At 44.0% G+C, this 14,375-nt stretch overlaps 1 long non-coding RNA gene across 1 annotated transcript in view; it reads right to left on the reverse strand.

Annotated features, from left to right (window-relative positions):
• The window catches only part of LOC125756937 (uncharacterized), a 51,253-nt gene extending 37,841 nt beyond the window's left edge, over nucleotides 1-13,412 (reverse strand). The window contains exons 1-2 of the long non-coding RNA XR_007414894.1: nucleotides 13,125-13,412; nucleotides 3,992-4,179 (exon numbers count right to left, since the gene is read on the reverse strand). This is a non-coding gene — a long non-coding RNA (uncharacterized LOC125756937). The remainder of the gene's footprint in view (nucleotides 1-3,991; nucleotides 4,180-13,124) is intronic.
• Between the last annotated feature and the right edge of the window lie 963 nt (nucleotides 13,413-14,375).

Raw genomic sequence — 14,375 nt, forward strand, 5'->3', positions numbered from 1 at the left:
ACATGTGGCCACGAGAATTTTTTGAAATCTGCTCTATTAGCGGAGTTACATGCGTATGATGTCAAATGCAGCCTCCCTCGTTTCACTCTTTCATGCGCTACACTCCATTCGTTAACTTATCTCTCCTCCTGGGCAAGTATTTCTCCTCACCGTGCGAGAAGGATAAGCAGCGAATACGCATACCTCAGGCAGACAAACAGGTTCTCTCAGCTTGTCTGACATTGGACCGATTTCTGGTCACCGTCACTACCAACTCTGGGGATACTGAAGGCCCAAAGAGGAGCACAAGATTGTTTTTTATTCCGTGGCTATGTTTGGCATTGTTTATCGTTGCAAAAGTTTGAACTTCGAAGCACACCATTTACTTGAAATGTTAAAAATAGTGAAGCTGGTTTTGAGGCCCTCAGCATTAATTAGATTAATATGGTTCTTTTAGTTAAAATTCCATTAACTCTTTTACTGAATCAAGATTCTGATCTAACAGAATCACAAATAGGTAGGCGCGTTGGTTTGGGTTCATAATGAAGGGACAAGGGGGCAGCGCTAGGACGAATACAAAGGACGAGAAGACAGGACACAGCGCATGTCCTGTCTTCTTGTCCTTTGTATTCATTCTAGTGCTGCCCCCTTGTCCCTTCATTTTGATCTAAATTTTGAAATAACCATTATTAATTCATACTGATTATTATAACTTTTTTTTCAACAATCACACAAATTATATAAGTCCATTTCTGTTAGCCTATCCATTTCTTAAGCCAATCCTCCAAAGTGGGTGTTGTTCAGAGCGCGATGCTCTCACCATTATTGTGAGAAACACGATTACCGCATCAAGTTCAACAATGCCGGTGAAACTGACACTAAAATTAATCCCATGAAGAGACTTGGAATCATGGGAGCTTCTAAGCTCATATGTGCACAGCCTTCGAGGGCACCAGCAAAAAGGGCAACACGATTGCATTGATCGTAATGGAAGAAAGTACAACAGAAAAGCGCTTGTATCTCAAAGGATTTCAGATACAAACATTACTTCCATTTTCTTTACTGGCCAATTGTACTATATACAATTCACCCAGTCTGTATTGTGCTCAGTTGTTTCTTGCGTGCTCCGTCATCTTTTTCTTATCGACATTGTTATGAAGTTGGTGCAGCTGCTGTGTAAGTCTCCCTGGTGTAGACACTCGCCCAGTCTGCTCAGGGAATCTTGCAGAAAATGCCTGTAAGGACTTCTTTTGGCAGCTTGTCTTTTCCCCATATGAGCCCTTGCCCAAGTTTGTACGCAGGAAGGTTAGCAGCCCCAACATCATAATTACACTGTACGCGTCATGAGGTCTCACTTACCCTGGCATGTAAGAAGCGCATTACTTCTGTCGGATACTGGCAGGCCAGGAGGGTTTGGACAAACAGTGTTCCACAGTTTTCATGTACTCAAGAGTGGAACTATTTGTCGAAAAGTACTTTTGAGTTTTGTACATTTAGGAAGTCAGGTCTTCAGGTTTCGTGCAAATGCGACTGTAAACGGTCCAAGAGGGGCAACTGCTGACCTCTGGCAAATGCAGACATTATGCACAGATGGGCAGACATTAAGCTCAGGTACCAGTCCCTGTGTATCCTTTCTGTAAACACTGAAGGAATGCAGTGTTCTGTTGTTCCTGTTTGCCAACTCATCCAAAAGAATGTTAATTTCTAATCTGCTCCATCTCTACTGTGAATTTACTGGAATCTACCCGATGGTTTAACCCTTTCCTTACCAAAGATGAGCTGAGCTCGTCCACACAATTTGTACCGTACCGCTCACACCAAAGACGAGCTAGGCTCGTCCACCCTGAAACAAGCATTTGAAGGCGCCGCAGTTAAGCTACCCTGATTCAATTAGCTGTCTTCTCTTTGGCTTCAACAGATGGCACAGTAAAAAATTTAAAAACACGCTCAAAACATGCATTTTAGTCAAGGAAGGGCTTGATTCTGGCAACTGGAATTAGAAAATGGCATCCTCCTCTGTGCGCAAGAGGTGCGTGCTTGCTTGCAACAGCTCCATTCAAAAAAAAAAAGAAAAGTGCTTGTTTGCCGAAGTGTTGTGAAATGAAGAATTGCAGTTCTCCTGTGAATGCGGCAGTGACTACAAAAAGCAGCATAGTTTCTCTAAACTGCTGGATTTGGATGACGATCGTGCCTCAATACGTCGACAGAGGACGCCGTTAGATGTAACCAAACGCCTACCAGCACGTTAAAGGTTTGTTTTCAAGGACTCGCTAGTCCAATTGCGCTTTACATTTCAAATTTCAAAGAGACATTTTCTGCACTGAAGGCTGGAGATGTTAGGGTGCTTTCCGTGGTGCAGTGCGGTGAAGTCAATCATCTGCATATTTTATAACATACAAAAAATATGTCGCATGTATAATGCTAATAAAGTGTCCTTGAATAATTTTTTTAGTTGTTTCAAGACACTTAGAATCAACCAGCCAAATAAAAAATATGGGTATTTTTGTATCGATTTTGGCCAAAAAAAACTCTCCAGGGAAAGAGTTAAATGGGTGTGAAAGCTTTCAGAGCAGCGCACTTAATCAGGCAAAAACAATAATGTACTATCTGCGTCAAATGAAACCCAAACAGCGGCAAGCCTTCACAATGGTACAGTGCGCGCCGTCCTGTCATTACCATTGACAGGCGCGTGCATCCGGTTTGGCCACACTGCGCATACGCGCACCCGTCCCTGGTGATAACTGGACGGCGCGCACTATACCATTGCGAAGGCTTGCCGCTGTTCGGGTTTCATTTGATGCAGATAGTACATAACACACAAAAATGCTTGGCTGAAATGTTTGTTTGTTGGGCTGAAAGAAGTGAGGGCGTGATTTTGCAGCCACTGTGACAGTCACCCATTGGCGAGTTGTGGACTTTCACATCAACAACAATGTCAGTGGGCATGGAAGTATACAGTTCTGGTTACTTATATTATCATTGACATGACCATTGAAGTGCGTACTGCTGCTCTCAACGCTCATCCAGCCCTACAAGAAAGGTCTCAAATTGATGTTCACGACTTGAAGAGGCTCCTCAGTTTTTCCCTGGGCAATAACTACGTGTGTTTCGAAAAGCCCATGTTAAGTGCAAGTCCAAGGCACACCACGAATCTGACAATGCAGTGGCTGGAATATAATTCCATTGCTTCTTTCAGCCCAAAACCAATTATTTTTGTGTGCTATGAATATTATCTTTTTTTGTGTGTGATTAATCGCTCTGCTTTGGAAGCTTCCAAATGCATCTAATCTATCAAGTAGATTTCTTTCAGTTCATGGTGGAGATGGAGGCAGACTGGGAACTACCTTTTTTGAATGTATTGGTAAACAGGAATAATGGAGCACTCTCTTTCAATGTTTACAGAAAGAGTATGCATTGCCCAGTACCTGAACATAATGTTGTTCTTCCAAACACTTGTGAAAGGCCAGTAGTTGCCTCCCTATTGAACCGTTACAGACGTATTTGCATGAAACCTGAAGACCTGACTTCCTATTGTAGAAAAAACCAAAAGAACTTGTCGATGAACAGTTACACTCCTGCATTCATGAAAACTGTGGAGCACCATTTGTTTACGCCCTCCCAGCTTCCCGTTGCCTGACAGAAGTAAAACGCTCCAATTTCTTACGTGCCAGCATAAGCAAGACCTCATCACGTGTACTGTGCAAATATAATGTTGAGACAATACTTCTTTGCAGATTAGCTGGTTCATACTAAATTCTGGTCTTGCTGCACAAGCAGAAAGAAGAAAAAAGGCCACTCTCTATCCTGTCTCTCTTTTTCCTTCCTTCTGCTTGAGCAGCAAGACTGGATTTCCGGATGACGTTGAGGCTGCTGACATTCCTGTGTAAAAACTGAGGCGTGCACTTGTAAGTGGACGACGTCATTGTCACCATTGCGCTTTTTGTCGAGGTTGCACTTGGATACTATTATTCGGCCTAAGACAGAACAAAAAGAAGACCATTCAGCCACTCACGCTGCCATGCATAAAGTCCCTCCAAGGGCGATGACCTTGATCTTTGATGAAACAGCAGCATGAGGCACAGGCGATGCTTCAGTTGTGCAATGTTTCGTTGTGCGATAGTACTTTTGCTGTTTCTCTGACAGAGAACACCGCCACCGCCACTTTTGGTTTTCCATTTACAGTCGTGGGCCAAGATCGACCTGCACAAGGTCGCAGAAGAGGTTTTTAGAATTTAAAACATGACATCCAAACTTCTGCAGAAGAAACAGCTCCCATTTTGAAGAGGCGAACTCAGGCATTCTTTCTTAGCAGTTAAGCTCTGCATTTGCAACCTTCATTTTACTTATTTTTCTGAACTGCCACAATCCATCTAAAGCCAACCGTAATGTTCAAGGTGAATGTTTATACTGTATGTAAAGAGAGCACTAAGCTAGGTCACGGCAGCACAACCACAACTCCAGTTAACGGGATATTCTGGGCAGCATTTTTTTTTTAAATGGCACATTTGGACACTGATGGTGCAACTACATTGAAAGAGATGCAAAAATTACCTCAGGGTGATTCCACGAGAGATCGAACATGCCTGTCCAATCGATATTTTTGTTTTGCCTGGGTTTTTTATATGTTATGTGGCCACATTCAAAGCGCACGGAACCGAAAATATTATTTCCAAAAAACGCTCCCAGCGTGCCAAAAAACTATTTGGAGGTGGCCGTGTGGCCATCCTGTTTTAGCTCATCGCAATATTTTTGGATTTCACGGGCAAATTTAACGCGCAGTATAAACGTTGTGTTGAAATTTTTTCTGTTGGTTTTATTATGCATTACTGTGAATTACATCCATGCTTTTTTATGCTGTCCTCAAAAGGAAAAAAATGTGAAAAAATGCCAAACACAGCCCAAATCAAAAAAGTTTGCTAAGTTTGATGCGTCTTGGCGCCTTTTCTATTTCACACAGAAACTTCAGAACAATGTCAAATGTAGAAAAGAACATTTCCAACATTTCTATAGGAGATCGTTTTCCTACGGGCAGCGCAAACGAAGAAAAAAAATAGTTAGAGAAGCCAGTTTTTTTAAAAAAAAGGTCCATTTTCAAGAAATAAGATGAAGAAAACACCGGTCTCAATTTTAACGACAATTTTTTATCGAAGAGCGCTTATGTCAGTGAAAACACAGTTTTAATATCGTATGTCCTCATTTGCTTTGTTCACGAGATATAATGGGCCAAAATGACCCTTGCTGTGTGTGCTCACTTAGTGTGATCAGTGGTTATCAGCTTGCATTGTGCGTAAATCTACTTTGCTCTGGTAGCTTGTCAAGAAAAACGTGTTCTCAGATTTTATTTGTGTCTAGCGTGTGCGAAAATGGGCTGCTGCCATCCTCTGAAGGGCTAACGCGTATGTAGTTTGCAGCCTAGAACCTCACCTACAGGCATCAGAGGAAAGGTGGGCGCACCTGTTCAAGATATCAATCGCTTCTTCTTCCTGAAGAAATGCCTCGACTACCTCATCGCAATTCTCATAGATGTAGACAGGTTTTCCTTGAGGCGCGTAAAGCAATGCTAGCAGACCTCACAGGTGTCGCGAAGATCCTCACCCTATGGCAGTAGCTTCTGGAGGAAGACAACAACAAAAGCAGGAATGAAAGAAAATTGACGCAACGAAAATGTTTTTCTCGGCAATCTTCTTTTTGCGGATGCGTAAGTAATCGGCACAGAATACTCAGACCTAGCCATGGGCTGCATGCATCCCGTGTAGTGAACAGCTAGACCAAGTCGAAACGTTTATACTGAACACCGCCGCACACATTTGCTCACTTAACTACTCATGGTTTCATATTTTATGACCAAGGATGTCTAAATGCTTTGGGGTGTGATAATTAATTTGTGGGCCAGACTCCTTGTCAAAATTAAGGATAATGCCCGTCTGGCGCCACCAGTGACGTCTGCTGTTCTCAACGTGGGAAAGCACTTTAGTAAAGTGCCAACAAAACATCATAAATTGGGCAGCTTCGGCCACTTATGGCTTAATCGTGCCGCACCGCACATTTTCTGGCTGCTGAAATGCTGAGGTAAAGGTTAAGATGATACAGGAAGACGTTACCTGCGACGCCGAAAACATGATAGCGGGAAGCGAAATTAACGACTCAGAAATGACTGAGATAACTTTTTACGTATGCTGTTTAGCACAGTGTGCGTTGAATGGGGAAGATGGTTAGAGTGTACAATGCACGTAATGAAAGGGAAGCAAGCAGGCAGTGAGAAAGCACCTCAATAACAGTGCGCCTGCTGATTGTATAGGTCGGCAAACTCACTCATGAGTCGACTCACTCAGACTCAGATCAAGCCGTGAGTCTGAGTCTGGGTGAGTCCGGCTGAGCAATACGTTGGTGAGTTTGAGTCCAAGTGAGTCCGGTTGAGGGAAACTTTAGTGAGTTTGAGTCCGAGTGAGCCCTAAGCGCAACATATATTTATTGAGCGAGTCTGAGCGAGCTCCACCCTTCATTGCCGACCAATGGACTTATCTACTCACCTATCGGCATTACTATCAGCCTTACACCGGCTTACATTTATACTCAAATCTATTCACACGTGCCTCAACGCACTAGCGTTCATGCTCCACCACAATGTTTATTGATAAGAGGTGTGAGTGGGGGCGGTGGTGCTAAGGGAGGGTTCCATTACCTCCTCCCGCAAACTCTTGCATGGGAAGTTCTTGATAGAAATATCTCGTGTGAGTCGCACATTTCATAAAAACGTCCTTACTGGATTGCAACCACTCATAACTACTATTTGAAGGTATAAGATCAAAAGGTGTATTGTAGAGCACCGATTATGTGAGATATTGGCGTTAAAGAGCATTTACACCATGATCGGAAAAGCTAACTTTACACCAGCGAACTCATGAGTCGACTCACTCAGACTCAGTTCAAGCCGTGAGTCTGACTCTGAGTGAGTCCGGCTGAGCAAGATGTTGGTGAGTTTGAGTCCGAGTGAGTCCAGTTGAGAAAAAGTTTAGTAGTCTGAGTCCGAGTGAGTCTGGCTGAGGAAAATTTCGGTGAGTCTGAGTCCGAGTGAGCTCTCAGTGCAAAATATATTTTTTAAGTGAGTCGGAGTGAGTTCCAATATTTTTGCCGACCTATGGCCGGATTGTGGCATTTAGTTACAGATTAAGCTGGCCTGCCGCTGCATACAGATGCTTTGTTTGGTGTGCAAGGCGAGTTTTGGCAAAGTTACCTAAACCATGTGCTCACGGTGTCTTGCGTGCTCCTGATTAGCGAATAATGGCAGGGTAAGTTCAGGTTGTAGGCTGCAAACTGCGTAGGCATTAGCCCTTTAGCACTTTCGCACATGCTAGACACAAATAAAATCTGAGAACACATTTTTCTTGACGACAAGTCACCAGAGCAAAGTTTTGCTGCAGCAAAACAATTAAAACTAGATTTACGCACAATGCAAGCTGATAACGACCATAAATCGCACTGAAGTGAGCACACACAGCAAGGGTCATTTTGGCCTGTTATATCTCCTGAATAATGCAAATGAGGGCATATGATATTAAAACCGCGTTTTCATTGACATAAGTGCTTTTCGATAAAAAATTGTCGTCAGAATTGAGACCGGAGTTTTTTATTATTTTATTTTTTTGAAGACGAGCTTTTTAGAAAAAAGTTGCTTCTTTTAACTATTTTTTTCTTCTTTTGCGCTGCCTGTAGGAAAACGATCTACAGCAGAAATGTTGCAAAGGCTTTTTTGTGTATTTGACACTGTTTTGAAGTTTCTGTGTGAAATAGAAAAGGCACCAAGGCACATCAAACTTGGCAAACTTTTTTGATTTGGGCCCTGTTTGTCATTTTTTCACATTTTTCTCCTTTTGAGGACGGCATAAAGAAAGCATGGATGTAATTCACAGTAATGTGTATTAAAATCAACAGAAAAAGTTTTCGACACAGAATTTATAGTTCGCGTTAAATTCGGCCGTAAAATTTAAAAATATTGCAGTGAGGAAAAACAGGACGCCGCGCGCCGCTTTCAAATATTTTTTTGCCGCGCTGGGAGCGTTTTTTGGAAATAAAATTTTCGGTTCCATGCGCTTTCAATGTGCCCGCATAACATAAAAAAACCAGACAAAACAAAAATATCGACTGGACATGCATGTTTGATCTCTTGTAGAATCACCCCTCAACTGAAATACACAAGACATGTAGCCTCGATAGAAGGGAGACAAGACAGAAACGAGACAAATCTCATCTCCTTTCTATGGTGGTGAAATATCTTCAGACACTCTTCCGTTGATACCCATTCCAAAAGTTCAGGAGAGGAACGATATTTATGCATGAGCATGCCCCACTACTACAGTGAAACCTCAGTGATACGAATCTCACGGGACTACCAAAAATATTCGTATCATCCAAAATTCGTATCAGCAGAAAGCATGAAAAATTAGCATGCGACAAAAGAAAGCTGGCGTACATTTTCATTTATTGTTTTTCAGGGCCGCAGCAATGTCCGCAAGAACCCTGAACGATTGTCAGTTAAGTTTTTAGATGTCGGCAATCATACCAGTACTGATAAATATATGGCCCATACGCGCATATTTAATTAATGAACCAGGTGCGTTGTGACCCGCGACAGCAGTAGCCCCTTTAAAATTTTAGTATGTTTTTCATGACACCGGAGTACTGCAGTAAAAGTAACGAAAGAAGCGCTTTGACGCCATGGATCAAGGCCACAAAATTACAGAACCACGGTCTTGTGTTATGATTTTGTTATCGTGGAGGTGTTGGGGATGTTTTTGGGATATTTACGGCCATGCCCGCACAAGTGCGAAATCAACGGTCGTGCATGTTGACACTGTGAGGCATGACTCCTTCGCAAAGACCGTCCTGGTCTTCTTTTGGTCCTCGTCCACCTTTCATAGGATGTCTGATGCATGAGGCACGCACGTGTAAACACAGTACAACGACAGGAGCCCGCATCGACGCATTAGAAAAAGAAGCATGGCACTAATATCCTCTGTAATCTAAATGCGAAGGCACACGGAGGCACTTAAGAGCTTCAAAGATTCGGGCACACAATCTCGGAGGCCGTGACGCGTCTCTGAGGGTTTATTCTGACCGTAAGAAAAGTGTTTTCTGATACCGTGATTCTGACAATTTGGCGGTGCGGCGCGCATGCCCACGCTTGCGTTCCCGCGCTCGCACGTGCTTGGTGCATCTTCCAGGACAGCACCAACAGCACCTCTTCGTACCTGTGCGGTAGCATACGTTCGTATCAAACGTCACTGGGTGAAAATTGGTTCGCAACAACCGTACTCCATTGCATTGCAGGCTAATGGGCCTTGGCCGGGACCAACGAAAAATTCGTATCACCCCGAAATTCGTATCAGCTGTGATCGTATCACCGAGGTTTCACTGTATTTACACTTACGACAAATGAGATTAGACGATAGTAATGCAGCAGCAAAGGCAAATTCTGCATGAGTGGTACCATAAACAAAGCATGATTTTAGAAGCTTGGGGCAAAACAGTGCTGTGCAGAACACATGCTGAGAGCTGTCACATGCTGGCTTCTATTCTGAGCCTCTGATTACAAGGCATTCTCTTGGCAGCCAAATAGAATGTTGAACAAGATGTCAGGACCATAGTTGTGCATACTCCCACGGCCATATTGAAGTGTGTATGTGCCACGGCATAGCGACGACGATGTAACACAATTTTCAGCATGGGCCAAATGCCGCACAGATTTCACGTGTACCTGCCAGGGCATGGTGACGACAATGAAACGCATGGGTTCCTTAGTTCAATGAAAAAATGAGGACACTGCTTGTTCAGTATCTATAAAGCCGGTCAATCTGTCATGCTCTCTGGTTTTTCTTGTCTCTCCTACTTTTAGAACGGCGCAACAAGGCAGATGAAAAAATGAATGATCACACGAACACAAGTGCCATCGATTGTTCGTCTTTTCGTCTGAATTGTTGCACCGTGCTAAATCTATGCATCCGTACCAACTCGCCCAATTGCCAGTGCTACTGTCCTACTTTGTCACAATATCAAGGCTGCTGAAAGCCACAAAAGTGCGGCTGTGACTTTTGAAGGCCAACCGACTCAGCAACCATATGTGACACTGTACTTTCACTGCTCTTACACTTTTCATTTTCTCCCGACAGTGATGCATAACTAAATGGACTCAGACCCACTTATCCCCCCCCCCCCTACCTGTTTTCCAGTTTTCTGTCCCTTTTGCCTGTATAAAACTATCAACTAGCATTTGAGGCTTTGTGTTGTGCGTCACTTTGTTTGTGTCTGCCTCCTAACTTGCGCTGCCATAGTTCTTAAAGTAAGAACAAAAAATAATTTAAAAAAAGGATGGCCAGGTAATGCACCGAACCGACAAATGCCAACACCTTCCCTTCATTTGCGCTTTTTAAGCAGAGCATAACTGAACAAATGAATCGATCAGAGCTAATTGGGATTATATGTGCAGTGCACAGTACCCACGGATTGAAATAGGACACTCGGAGCACATGGCCGTCGGTATATGCAGCGCCGCTCGTGGGTGCTCATGGAACGAAGGTGTTGCATTGAGGTATAGAGCGAGGAGGAGAACATCGACGCAGCAGGTTTGCTCCTTCCGGTCGTCAACTAGTCGGCCTTTTAGTTCACCACACTGCCAGCGTGGCGCTGCAAGGCTTGCGTGCTTTCGTATGCCAACCGAAATGGCTCCCCAGTGCGCACCTCCTATATTGCGGCGCGAGCAGAGGACGCTCTCGTTACACGCGCTTTGGCGATGTGGAACGCACGCTGTGCAAGTAAGACACAGGATTCAGCTAAGAGATTGTGCCTTACATGTGTTCGTTGACGCTACATTGGCCGCTGCTTGCAACACGATGCAGATTGGGCGTTGAACATGGGCGAAGAAAGCGGGAAGAACACAGACATTATTTCATTTCACCGTGATTTGTCACTGCGATTAACCGCGACGATAGCGGGCCCTGCACTTAAATGTTGGCAGAATAGACTGCTTACATGCACACTGTAAGGCACAATCCCTTAGTCTTGCACAGCATTCGTGCTGCATCACCAAAGCGCGTGTAACGAGAGCGCCCTCTGCTCGCGCGGCAATATAAGAGGTGCACACCGGCAAGCCATTTCGGTCGGCATATGAAAGCGCGCAAGCCTTCCAGCGCCACACTCTCAGCGTGGTGAACTACAGGCCGGCTTGTTGGCGACCGGAAGGAGCAATCCTGCTGCGTAGATGTTCTCCCCCTTGCTTTATACCCCAATGCACCACCTTGGTTCCATGAGGATCCACGAGCGGCGCTGCATATACCGGCGGCCATATGCGCTCCAAGTGTCCTATTTCAATCCGTGAGTACTGTACATTATACATGCTATGCGAGGTGTATGCGACTCCTGAGAGGTACGAGGATTATTTACATATTCGACTGCACCAATTTTCTCTCTAGCAAAGCGGCCTACCTTACCGCGTTGTATGCATGTGTCTAAAAAGAGGAAAGTAAGAAACACTACCGTAAAATCCCGAGCAAGCGCCACCCCTACAGTGAGGGATAATCCGACAAGATTTGGAGGGGGGCCCTTGCTCGGTCATGAATCAAAATTGAAGGTGGCCGTGGATGAGCCGCTAAGAATACAAAATGCACACCCGTGCTTCTAATGAAATGCTTTATTGAATACGCATGCATTCCCTGTTTTCATTCACACTCGTTGGACAAATGAAAACAGTGAAAATGGTGGGAGGAGAGAATGGGTCGCATATTTGAAATCTCCCGAAGAAGGGAGGGGGGGGGCGCTTGCTCGGGATTTTACGGTAAGCAATAAGTTAGGGAGAAATGAGAAACAGTAAGCATGACAGAGCTGTGCAGGCAGCAGCATTGAATATGTGTAAGGTCACACTTTGTAACTGCGTGCAATACTTTCAATGCACTTATTATAAGGTCAAGAAGCATTAATCAATTTGACGTGCAATTTCTTGAAGTTAGAAACTAATAAAAATAAACAGTATTCAGAAGCTGAAACAAAAGCAAGTGACCACGTGACAGGCTTTTGTTAGGTGTTCGGCATAACAGCATGAAATTTGCTTTGTCAAGGCGTGTTTATATATGCACAATCTATTTTATTTGTTCTGAAGCATTAAATGGGCAACAAAAGCATTACATAAACAGCCTGTTGCTAAATTATATGCACCTACGTGTCTTAGCACAAACAAGATGAGGACAGAAGGTAGACGCGTAAGAGTGCTGGTCCTGTTGCTACGTCTTTCTTCTGTCCTTGTCTTGTTTGTGCTAGCACACTTACATTCCTCATGAGACAACTAGCCTATTCAGATCCTTCTGCCTCCTAACGTGTTTACATAAGCAACCGCACAGTACCATGCTAATTAAACCACTACCACACAGCAGTGTAATGTATACAACTACGTGAAGGCAGTACACTCATGTATAAAAAGCAACACTGACAGAATATGAAATCTGCTGCTTCGGATAAGGTTCACATGGTCACTCTGACAGAATATGAAATCTCGCATTGTGCATGCCAGTTTTCATAATCGTGGATGCTCGTTCGTACAATATTACTGACAAGTGAAGGTGATACACACGCACATACTGCACGAACACGTCTCTACGCTATGCTGAAAACACGGCTCCAGCTCACTATTAACATTATTACGTTTACCCAGTTCAAGTCAGTGTCTAAGCGCATAGTCAACACTTCACCATTAGTTTCAGCTTATTATACCGCTTCGCACACGAATCGCATTGCACACGAACGTGAGCACAAGGCTGCACAGTAAATGGCGTTGCAGCATTGCTTTGCTGTCTTAACAACGATGCAATGCGAGTGACGCCTGCGTCCTGCTCACTATGATGCTCATCAGACAAATCGATCATCATACGCATGCATGTTATCTCAGTTGTTACAAATTTCCTTCCGTAAAGCCGTACCGATGCGTCGTGGCTCTTTCTGCTCGTATGAGCGTAGTCATAGCGAATCGGTAGCGGGGACAATGACAATGTTTGTCACTCGCAAATGGGCATAAGGCTGCGTCTCTACAACGCCTCGTACGCGTGCGATAACACAGCCTTCCGCTGAGTTGCGTACTTTGCATAATAACATGTGCCACTTACCTTTCATACTGTCACGCAGTCGGTAGCCGGTCTCGTGTCGGTAGCCACGGGCGTCAGCCATCAGCTGCGGACATGCTGCGGAGTCCTACGAGCGCCCGTAGTACATTCCTTCGATTCCTTGAACGACTCGTACGTGACTGGCGCTCCAAAAAACGCACGACTTGCGCACGATCTTTGCACATCGCAAAAGGGAGGGCGGCACGTTCTCAGATGAAATTAATGTTCTTGAAGACGTAACGAGCTCACGAGACGGTGACACAGAACAAAAAATAAATGACATTTGGCTTTGACTGTGGATGGCTTTGGCTCGTAGAGTTGATGAAAAAAAAAAAGAAAAATACGTGAGCGAGTCAAATTAAAAAGTGCACGCATGTTATTCGAAAAACATAGTTTACAATGAAAATAATAGCTTATCTTGAAGAGCAATTTATGCAATGTAAGCCAAATAGTACTTCAGCAGATTTGCCTTTTTTGTTGTTTGCGTTTTCATAGCAGACGACAGGCTTCTAGCGCGGACAGTGCGCTTTACTTTTCCATCGGTGGTCGAAGCAGTGCTCTGCATTACTTGTATGTACAGTGCGTTCTTATTTAATCAGAGGTCGATTAAAAAATAGTAGAATTTTCACATAAGACAGCATTTTCTCTTTCAAACAGTGGCATTTCGTACGTACATTGCGTCGAAGCAAAATGAATTAACAAGCTATCGTACTCTGCTGGTGTCGCCGCTACGTACTTACGACGCTAGCACGTACATTAGAGCTCCCTGTACGGTAGAAAATCTTTGTTTATTGAGGTAATTAGCCTTTGTTCAGTGCGGAGTTAGTGATCGAGCGAGATCGCAACTAGCGCGTCTCGGAACAGTACGGAGCTATTCATATCTAGATCACGCCGGGTGTTGACGACGTAGCACTGATTTAATTGGCGCGATGGTTATTAAGTAGAACACAGATATTATAGGTCGCAGCTTTTACTAAAAAAAATGAAGCCTTCGCACTGCCAAGCGCACGGGCGGTATCCAATAAAGAAAAAGAAAGAAAGAAAAGCGCGCGGGTGGTGTAGCCGGTTAACGCGCAACGCGGACAGCTTGGTAGTGCTGTTGTCTGTGGGTTCGACTCATGGTTAATTTAAACTTCTTCCTTCCGTCTTCTTTTTTTTAATATTTTAATACACTGCTGTCTCCTAGTAATGTACTGTCTGCACACTAAAAAAAGTACAAATATACACCAACTATTACCCATTATGTTGTTCTGT

Source organism: Rhipicephalus sanguineus, chromosome 1 (assembly GCF_013339695.2).
Source record: "Rhipicephalus sanguineus isolate Rsan-2018 chromosome 1, BIME_Rsan_1.4, whole genome shotgun sequence".
In the NCBI taxonomy this organism is placed as follows: Eukaryota; Metazoa; Arthropoda; class Arachnida; order Ixodida; family Ixodidae; genus Rhipicephalus; species Rhipicephalus sanguineus.